This window comes from Scomber scombrus, chromosome 5, assembly GCF_963691925.1.
Source record: "Scomber scombrus chromosome 5, fScoSco1.1, whole genome shotgun sequence".
Lineage (NCBI taxonomy): Eukaryota > Metazoa > Chordata > Actinopteri > Scombriformes > Scombridae > Scomber > Scomber scombrus.
This window is the reverse complement of record NC_084974.1, coordinates 13,627,392-13,635,495: the sequence shown is the minus strand read 5'-3', so window position 1 is coordinate 13,635,495 and position 8,104 is coordinate 13,627,392.

Genomic DNA, 8,104 nt, shown 5'->3' with positions numbered 1-8,104 from the left:
CCTCTGGGTCTCTTCCTGCTCCAATTTACAGCTCGTCAGTCCATGGTGAGAGAGGAGCAAAGCTGCATAAAAAAAAAAAAACATCAGTCAGCTCCCAAAATTAAAATGTTAATGTTGATGTTTCATGTTGATGGCAGCGTTCTCATATAATATACGTTTTTTGTTTGATGTACTGATGCACTGTGGTCTCCATTTTGACATTTCCTCCCAGTGCAATATGTTTTAAATGAGTTACTGAAAGCAGTGTTTTGAAAATGGGATCCATAAATAATTCCTATGCCCTTGTTGTGAGTAATGGGAAAATATCATTAAAATGTTCTTACATGGTTACAAGGTTGCCTCCCCCTGGTGTAGAGCATGCATGTTTTGTTGGTAGTGAATTGCTTTCTGTATTGAGACTCCCTAAAAACTCATTTGGATATATTCATGTTTGTCAAACATGTAATTAAAAGTAAGTGGCGCTCCTATCTTACATCAAGAATAATTTCCATGGACACAGATGCAAGACCAAATATACAAATTATAGGAATACTTGAATAGAATATCATGTATACGTTCATATTATATGACATACATTAATACAAACCTATCTCATATTGAATGCATGTATTATTAAAGATCCAAGATTTCACTTTGTATGTATGCGCACAAATGTTCATTTCTGCTGTAGCATTTCACCCATCTGTGAGAGACAAAACAAAAATTCAATCTATTAATTGAATTAAAAAAAATGCAAAGGCTAAAAGGCAGGTGGAATGGCTGCATACAGATATATTATATATATTTATATATATTCTTATGGGCATTCTAACTTTTTCTTGGCACATTTTAGTAACAACACAACAACACATCTGTCAATACCAGTGTGTTGACAGGTGTTCTACCTCATACCTGACATAGATTTCAATATTTTGGTTTTTGGAGAGGATTAGATTCACATGGTTGGACTGCAACACAAAAGAGGAAACATCTATGCAGTGCAAAGTACCTTGTGCCTTGTTACCAGTTAGCTAGCCAGTAAATTTCATCCAATATTTGCATGGCATATGATATGGGGCTACAAGTTATGACATTCTAATGTCAGCATTAGTGGATAGTGCACATTATTTGTATTACACTAATGTAACTCATTCTCCATTGTGGAAAACTCATGAATGTGCAGTCAGAGCACAGGCTGAGAGGGTCACAGAACTTGCTGATGCATGCACTACTACATTCTGCAAAACCACTCTCATCCAGATGAAATATGAAGTTTTTCGTATCCTTCTTTGTGTTATCATAACAATTAGTATTCTTTAAGTTGCTAACTCTGAATTTAATCATCCACTGTTGCCCAATTCTATTACAGTCTTGTCATTAATGCAGTTACTCTTAAAACATAAATATCAGTATTTTCCACTCCACCACTTCCCCACACTCAAGTAGATCTTTAACCCTGGCTACTATTCATCCCTGCCTCTGTAGCATTGACCTTTTTTCACATTTCCTTCCATTAATCAAAATGTGCTCCTTTTTCCTGATACTGATTACAATGGCCAGTTGGGTGTTTTCCCATGATAAAAAAAAGTGCTGTTCAAGTTGCTTTGACCAGTTCTTAATCTTCTTAAAATAACTTGCTCTTTTTTGTTGATTCCACTATATTTCTTACTACTCCTACTTTATTTTGTATTGTAAGTGTCTTCTTTTTGTTGCACTATCCCAGTGCTGCTGTCTTTTTAAAATTATTTCCCCTTAAACTATGCTTTCCCCTCCTGATTTTGAAAGTTTCACATATTATCTCCTGACCTGATTCTTGGCTAGTTTATCTCTTTTCTCATTTCCCGGCATTCCTGAGTGTGCTGGAACCTGCATGAACTTTGTTTTTCCCCTGACCGGTTAACCTAGAATTAGTAAATAACATTTCATATAATTTGTCTTGGTGATTACTGCCTGATCCTGATTTAATGCTTGACAGTCCTGACACAGAGTCACTATAGATGAATATTTTACTTGCTGTCACTTTTTCCGCCCACTCTAATGCTAACAGTACTGCAATTAGCTCAATAGCATAAACATGCAAATAATCTGACGTTTTCTTACTGACCCCACTCTGATGACTGGGAGTCACCACTGCTGCCCCTGAAGCTTCAGTTAGTGGATCCTGTGATCCATCTATAAAAAGTTGTGTATAATCAGTGGTTCATGTCTGTATTATTCGTAAACTAGATCTGTTTTATTACTGTACTTAATTTTCAGTAGTTCCATGTCCACACAAGCATTTTGCAACATCCAGACTGGTCTCACAGTTTGCAACAATTGGACAAAATTAGATTGAATTAACTGCTATATGCTTCCCTATGTATTCAAAACTAGTTTTTTGTACTTTTACTTCCCTAATTATCTCATTTGTGAAGAACATAACTTTAGTTTTTTCCACAGAGAATTTAAAGCCCCATTTTATTCCCCATCTTTCCACTTGATTGATCGTTTCTTGTATTTTCTTTACTGTATGTTTCATATTCTCTACTCTCTCAACAAAACCCAATCAGCAGCAAACAGAAACTTCCCTTATTTAAAGGCATACTTTCAAATATATCATTCATCATAAGTAATGTGGGACTTTGTGGCAGCGCTGATTCTCCAGATCTCAGCTGATCAAGAAGAACCAATTCCCAACCACATAAAAAAGGAAATACAAAATAATGAATTTAGAAATGCAGAAGACAGCAATGAAGACTCAAAGGGGCCTGAACAGAACAACGTTTCTTGCTGTCAACATCTGTAGAAAGTCAAGGACGGAGTGGAATGACATGTATGCAAATTCCCACCCCGGAAAAAGGGCGCTGTCACACCCTGATTGGTCAAGAGTGGAATGCATCCAGCTGCTCTCAATCAGCATGAGGGAGCCAGTCCCTACACCCTGTGCAACAGATGTTCTGAATAATCCTTCATTCAACCCAGAGGGATTTCGATATTCAGCTCCAAGAAATTCGAAAAAGAGAAATAACGGCAAGTCCTAAAAATAGATGACTGCTACAAGTTATAACACTCCCCTGGGGTGTAACGCTTTCTATAACATGGTTTTCTGAGATCTCTGACCCTATCTTAACCTGAATAGTCCCTCCACTTGGAAAATCCATAATCCAATTGATGATGTCTCCCCAAATTCCCATTCGATGAAGCATGATCAGCAATCCTATCCGTATCATATACCTTTTCCACATCAAAAAACACTGCAGCCACTGCAACCTGGTCTTTACTAACCTCATCCTCTGAACACAGAACCACGTTTATTGTGCATCAGCCTCTCATTAACCTTTGTTTCCATTAGTTTATAGATATGTTACATTAGATCAGTGGGAAGTGGAAACACTGTCAAGTTTACTACCTTAAAGGATATTTTCCAGGCTTTCTAAATGGGATTATAATAGCTTCCTTCCAGCTCATAGGGATGTGCCCCTCCTCCCAAACCTTTTTGTATAACAGCAGCAATTTATTTAATCCTCATTCACTTAGATGTTTAATAATCATTAAGAATATTCAGTTTTATCCTGATGCACTCTTCCCTGTGTTGGCTAATGTTCTCCAACAGTAAATGGGATATCTAATTCATTCCCACTGCTATTCTTTTTCCCTAATGCCTCCATATTTCCATATTTAGTTTTCCCCTACCCTGCTTTCCCCCCTTAGACAGATTATTGGAGCTGTGTCCTGCAACAAAGGTATGTACCATTAGCTCAGCATTTCTTTGTTGTTTACTGCCACTCCACTGCTCAGAACAGGGTGGTTCCATTCCTTCCTGTCTCCTCCCATTTCTTACTATTTTCCTGAACATTGCTCAGGCTTGTTTGTAGTAAACCAAATGCTGGAAATGATGGGATTGTTTGACTTGGCGGGGGTTTATGTCATTTTGAGCTTCCCATCTCATACCACCATGCAAATTTATAAACTCCCAGAAATGCTTATTGTTCTATAATTAACTGTGTAACATACACATATTCATGAAACCCCCAAATGCCCCCAAACGTTTTGGATAACAAGCAGAAATTGATAAAGAAAATAGTCCTATGAACGGCAACTTCAGCTCCAAAGCCCTGCCAGATGTTCTATCCACAAGACCAAAGTTATTTGCATTTATTGTCGATGTGAATTGAGTTACCATCGGAGTACATCGAGTCTCAAATACCAGTCGCTGGCCAAGCAGCTGATACAGAGAGTCCTGCTCATCCTCCACAATGTTAACCGGCCTGCATGCTGGAGCCAGCATGCTGGAGCCAGTTTAGCTATCGCTAGTTTGATGCTTGTAGAGTTGTTCATGCATTTCCGTTGCAAACTATCTAGTGTGGAGGAGGGCTCTCTGTATTAGCTGCTCAGCCAGCAGATGGTTTGTCATGTTATGCTTTCAGCAGATTTTTGGAGCATGCAATATTTCAATGTTCTGGATTGTTTCAGTAATATTAAACAACATTTGCATAAAGCAAGCATATGTGTCCACTCCCATGTTGATCAGAGTATTAAAAACTCGAAAAATATCCTTCATAGTATATTATATATTGCAATTAATCACGAGTTAACTCATGACAATCATGCGATTGATTGCGATTAAATATTTGAATCGATTGACAGCCCTAATAGGTATTGAATCTCAATTCCTTACACTGCATTGATCCCAGCACTTGCTGAATTAACTAAAACACTTATCCCCTTTTAACAACAGCGAGACACTCAAAATAAAACCTGAATATGTATATTGGTCAGTTTATGATACAAGATTAAAAATGACTTTGCTTCTTGAAACAAATTCCTGCCTGAAATGTACGTTTTATCCTGGTTTACCAGTCCTGCTTCCAGCAAACAACATTAAGCAGCTTCTGCTCATCCTTTTCATGCTCAGCATATAAGATTCACATCTCATCGTCAACATGATTTGTTAAGGCAGTGCAATTTTAATTGTAAGTAGGTAATTAGCTTATTCATTCAGCTGGCTTCTTTGCTCTTGAAAACATACATCACATCTAATGAGAAGTTGCAGTGATTATCATTCATGTTAAGTCCAATGTAATTTCAAATCATATTTCCATGTCAGCCTCTCCTACCTGGGCAATGGCTGTCTGAAAAGTACATTTCCAATTGTGCAGCTTTGAGTTCTCAATGTCCCTGTCAGAGTAATGTTAAAGTTGTGATAAGCCTCAGTGTTCTTGTTATCTCCTTTATCTTTGGCTTTGGAATTTAAAATCATTGTATCTTCTTCATAGCTAGTAATTACACATCAGGACAATGCCATAATCACTGCTATTTAAGTAAATTATTTTCTCAATTCAAGTGCACATTTTGTTACTGCCAACAAAATACATTCACATGATTCTCAATAGCAATCAAGAATCATTTTATAGATACACATTAATTTTGCCAGACAGCTAAAGCACAGGCAATAACAATAGGTACTTTCCGGAGCACAATATAGCAGCATTCCATGAGAGAGCACAGACTACTGACTGTGCACTTAATCGATTGGATAATGGCAGTGGAATAGCCTCCACCCATCTTGTCTCTGTTGCAGTCCCAATAAATAGAATGTGCAGGAAAATGTCTGGGCCACAAATGGGAGTAGATTTCAGGAGCCATGTGTTCACATTCATGATGCCTCTTTTGGTGTACACTGACAGTCAGCAGTAGGTTCATTTTCCAGATTAAAAGCATTGCTGCAGGCAAGTCATGCATTTGATTTGGAGAAAGCTCTTTCCTATTTTACTTTTGTGTCTGTCTTCAGCAGTTTAGAAAAATGTTATATGAAAAGACAAAAAAAATAGCATGTAGCAAAATCATTATATGTAATCACAGGATTTTCTGCAATATACATGTCTCTGCATCCACTTGTAATTGCAGCAATACAACTGCCATTACAATTTATCTAGTTGAGGATTACAATGCTTCTTTTGCATAATTGTATTTTGTATTATTACTATACTCTGTATTTCAAACCAGTACTTTCTTTTTAGGTCTAATTCTGGACCCAGCATCAATGTTTGCTTACAAAGAGGAACCAAATGAGAAGAGGATGAGGAAACTGCATCAGTAAATATTTTGATAAAACAGGATGAACAACATTTCACATCATTACGGTGTAACAGTTCAAGTTAGATTTATTGTAATGTTTTTGTAGAAAATAATTGTTTAAAAGACACTTTGGACAGTTTACACTGTCATGTTTACACTTGTAAAAAGTTTCAACACAGTAAGCAAAGCCTATTACTAGAAATAATTAAGCAGGACAGTTTTGAAGTGGGGTTCATCTCTTGAGATAACCTCAAAAGGAAGAATGGAGCCATGAGCAGATTTATCGTGCAGAGGCAGATAAAGTGGTGAGCACTTAATCAATGACAGCATTGTGTTGCCAGTGAGACGGGACACTTAGGCATCCACAGTAGTAGGAGTGTGGCAACAGAAAAGCCCCTGTTAGCCATCACAGGAATAACTCCAAACATTATGATCTGCGTCAGTCCACACATACTATGGTGTAGCTGCCTTCATAATTCCTCAATAGCTGACATATGCCATGCAGTTCCTAAGCACTTGTAATCATTTGGATACACAATGCATAAACGGGCAAACGTTATTTTAAAATCACTGCTGAAAGTGTCTGCTCATTCTCATGTTGCCATTTTGTCAGCATGTGTTCAGATTGAAGTTTCTTTGCTCACTATACTCTTTATCATACCAAAGCCCTTCTTTTTAGTCTAAGTGTCTGGCAATGATCTCTGTTGACCTTTGAGGTCTTGGTTCAGGAAGTTTGCTATTAAAAGACTTTAAAAGCCTGCCACTGTGGAATGTGTCGGATATACTGCGAGAACAGTCCTTTTAAAATGACACTTTAATTGCTTTATTATATTGCTTAAAAAAAGAAGGAGAGAAACCTGCTACCATGAATTAAAAATGTGTGTGGCAAATCAGGATGCTCAATGCTGTGAATTTGGAATGTTTTTATCTTCATTTTCTTTGTGCATTGGGGGATAAGGAACCTCACTGTCTGTCACTGTTGGTGTCTGTGATCTGGCTGAGAACACAAGGGCCCTGTGGGAATTAGGTCAGTTTTGCCATTCCCTTTTAGGACTACATGTTTCAATTATCTGCCCCTATAGTTTGAGGGACAGCAAGCCTTTTGTTGAATCATGAGAAATGTAAATATCCCAAAAACCTACAGGCTTATGATTCAAAAGGAAAATGTTGAAATGGTGCCCAAGTGACAAACAATTGTAACATAGAAAACTGTGTGTGTGTGTGTGTGTGTGTGTGTGTGTGTGTGTTTGTGCGTTTGGACACAGTTTCCACATATGCGCACTCGTAAACACGATTGTAGTGAAACTTTTCCAGAGTGGTCCGCTGTACACAGTTTTTCCTATCAGCCTTTTACACAATAATCTCGTAGGCTACTCCATCCGGACTTGCCGGATCATATTTAATTATCTCTTATTCAACACGCCCACACTAACACAGCCCTCTTTGTTTTACACAGGACTGTTTCCAGTAAAAATCTTCAGAGAGACGTTTTTGCGTGTGTGTGGCAGGTGGGTGGGTTTTAGGTTTACAGTGGACGTTTACTATTTTAAATAAAACCGTCCTAATAGCTCTGCTTTATTACAAACGATCCCTCCATATACAGTAAACCTGTATCAGAAAGCAGAACATAAATAACCGTCACATCCTGACCGATTCAATGTTAATGAAGTTACCGCTGATGTGCCAAATGCGCACATCACTCTCAATTTAAAGACACTCGTTTAAGCTGCTATGCAATGCTGCAGGTATTTAACTCACAACCAGCTGTGTGAAACAGAACACCAATAGGCCTACAATGTTTCTGTGGAATACTGCATTCATTCAATGACATCAGAACAACATAAATGTAAAATTTAGACATTAATCATTTCAAACCTGCCTGAGTCACAATAACAACATCATGACGATCTTTGGGTTAAAATGTGGAGGAAAGCAGGACACCATGGAAACCAAACCCTCCGCCTAAAAACTTCACTGCCCGCATGCTCATTTTACGTGCAGAACCACATTGTACTTCTTCCTTTGGCACTGAGCTCACAACTGTGCACTGTTACTGTGGACAAGGAAA